Genomic DNA, 2,967 nt, shown 5'->3' with positions numbered 1-2,967 from the left:
AATCTCCTGAGATTAATAATCCCCCAACAATCTCCTGAGAGTAATAATCATCCAACAATCTCCTGAGATTGACAATCACCCAACAATCTCCTGAGATTAATAATCACCCAACAATATCCTGAGATTAATAATCATCCAACAATTTCCTGAGATTAATAATCACCCAACAATCTCCTGAGATTAATAATCACCCAACAATATCCTGAGATTAATAATCATCCAACAATTTCCTGAGATTAATAATCACCCAACAATATCCTGAGATTAATAATCATCCAACAATTTCCTGAGATTAATAATCACCCAACAATATCCTGAGATTAATAATCATCCAACAATCTCCTGAGATTAATAATCATCCAACAATTTCCTGAGATTAATAATCATCCAACAATCTCCTGAGATTAATTATCATCCAACAATTTCCTGAGATTAATAATCACCCAACAATCTCCTGAGATTAATAATCATCCAACAATTTCCTGAGATTAATAATCACCCAACAATCTCCTGAGATTAATAATCACCCAACAATCTCCTGAGATTAATAATCACCCAACAATCTCCTGAGATTAATAATCCCCCAACAGTCTCCTGAGATTAATAATCACCCAACAATCTCCTGAGATTAATAATCACCCAACAATCACCCGAGATGAATAATCTCCCAACAGTCTCCTGAGATTAATAATCTCCTAAAAAATCTCCCGATATTAATAATCACCCAACAACCTCCCAAGATTAATAATTACCCAACAATCTTCTGAGATTATTAATCACCCAACATCCTCCTGAGATTAATAATCACCCAAAATCTCCTGATATTACGAATCACAACAATTTCCTGAGATTATTAATCCTCAAACCACCTCCCAGGATCAATAATCACCCAACAACCTCCTGAGATGAACAATATCCCAACAATCTCCTGAGGTTGTAAATCACCCCAAAATCTCCTGAGATTAATAATCATCCAACAATCTCCTGAGATTAATAATCACCCAACAATATCCTGAGATTAATAATCATCCAACAATTTCCTGAGATTAATAATCACCCAACAATATCCTGAGATTAATAATCATCCAACAATCTCCTGAGATTAATAATCATCCAACAATTTCCTGAGATTAATAATCATCCAACAATCTCCTGAGATTAATAATCCCCCAACAACCTCCTGAGATTAATAATCCCCCAACAGTCTCCTGAGATTAATAATCACCCAACAATCTCCTGAGATTAATAATCACCCAACAATCACCCGAGATGAATAATCTCCCAACAGTCTCCTGAGATTAATAATCTCCTAAAAAATCTCCCGATATTAATAATCACCCAACAACCTCCCAAGATTAATAATTACCCAACAATCTTCTGAGATTATTAATCACCCAACATCCTCCTGAGATTAATAATCACCCAAAATCTCCTGATATTACGAATCACAACAATTTCCTGAGATTAATAATCCTCAAACCACCTCCCAGGATCAATAATCACCCAACAACCTCCTGAGATGAACAATCTCCCAATAATCTCCTGAGGTTAATAATCATCCAACAATCTCCTGAGATTAATAATCATCCAACAATCTTCCGAGATTAATAATCACCAAAAGTCTCCTGATATTACTAATCACCCAACAACCTCCTGAGATTATATATTTGTAAATGAAGGACAGATCGGGGTTACATTTTCTATCTGAAATCCCCCCCCCCCCCCCCCACATTCTATGTCTGAGGTTGTCCCCCCAGGACTCCAGCATCCCTCCTCAATGGTCCCCTAACAGCTGCAGTCCCCGTTTTGGTGGGGGGGGGGGGGGCACCTGTTGTGAAAAGGTGGTCGGAGCTCCGGGGGTCTCAAATATCACCATAAACTCCGGGATCAGTTTTCAATAAAGACTTTCCTCCGGTGCCCCCCCTCCAGGCACAGGTCCGTGCACTGCACCCCCAACCCCCCCCCCCCCCCCCTCCAGTCTCCAGGCACAGGTAAGTCCCGCTCCAGGCTCAGCTCAGTCCCGCTCCAGTCCCCAGTCTCAGGTCAGTCCCGCTCCAGTCTCCAGGCACAGGTCAGTCCCGCTCCAGTCTCCAGGCTCAGGTCAGTCCCGCTCCAGTCTCCAGTCTCAGGTCAGTCCCGCTCCAGTCCCCAGTCTCAGGTCAGTCCCGCTCCAGTCTCCAGGCACAGGTCAGTCCCGCTCCAGTCTCCAGACACAGGTCAGTCCCGCTCCAGTCTCCAGACACAGGTCAGTCCCGCTCCAGTCTCCAGACACAGGTCAGTCCCGCTCCAGTCCCCAGTCTCAGGTCAGTCCCGCTCCAGTCTCCAGACACAGGTCAGTCCCGCTCCAGTCTCCAGGCACAGGTCAGTCCCGCTCCAGTCCCCAGTCTCAGGTCAGTCCCGCTCCAGTCTCCAGGCACAGGTCAGTCCCGCTCCAGTCTCCAGACACAGGTCAGTCCCGCTCCAGTCTCCAGACACAGGTCAGTCCCGCTCCAGTCTCCAGACACAGGTCAGTCCCGCTCCAGTCCACAGTCTCAGGTCAGTCCCGCTCCAGTCTCCAGTCTCAGGTCAGTCCCGCTCCAGTCTCCAGACACAGGTCAGTCCCGCTCCAGTCTCCAGGCTCAGGTCAGTCCCGCTCCAGTCTCCAGACACAGGTCAGTCTCGCGGGGTCCCGCTCTCTCCTCCTCACCCGGCTCCGCTGCCCTCTGCAGATAGAGAGGGGGGTGGTGTGGTAATAATGAAGTGGGGGGGTAATAATGGAATGGGGAGGGGGTGGAAATAATGAAGTGGGGAGGGGGGTTAGTAATAATGAGGTGGGGGGGTGGTAATACTGAAGTAGGGGGGGTGGGGTAATAATGATGTGGGGGGGTGATAATAAAGAAGTGGGGAGGGGGTGGTAATAATGAGATGGGGGTGGTAATAATGAGGGGGGAGTGGGTGGGGGTAATAATGAGGTGGGGAGGAGGGGGG

Source organism: Lithobates pipiens, unplaced genomic scaffold, assembly GCF_037356315.1.
Source record: "Lithobates pipiens isolate NorthernLeopardFrog02 unplaced genomic scaffold, aLitPip1_a1.2 Scaffold_166, whole genome shotgun sequence".
Taxonomy (NCBI): domain Eukaryota; kingdom Metazoa; phylum Chordata; class Amphibia; order Anura; family Ranidae; genus Lithobates; species Lithobates pipiens.
Note: the sequence above shows the minus strand (reverse complement) of the source record.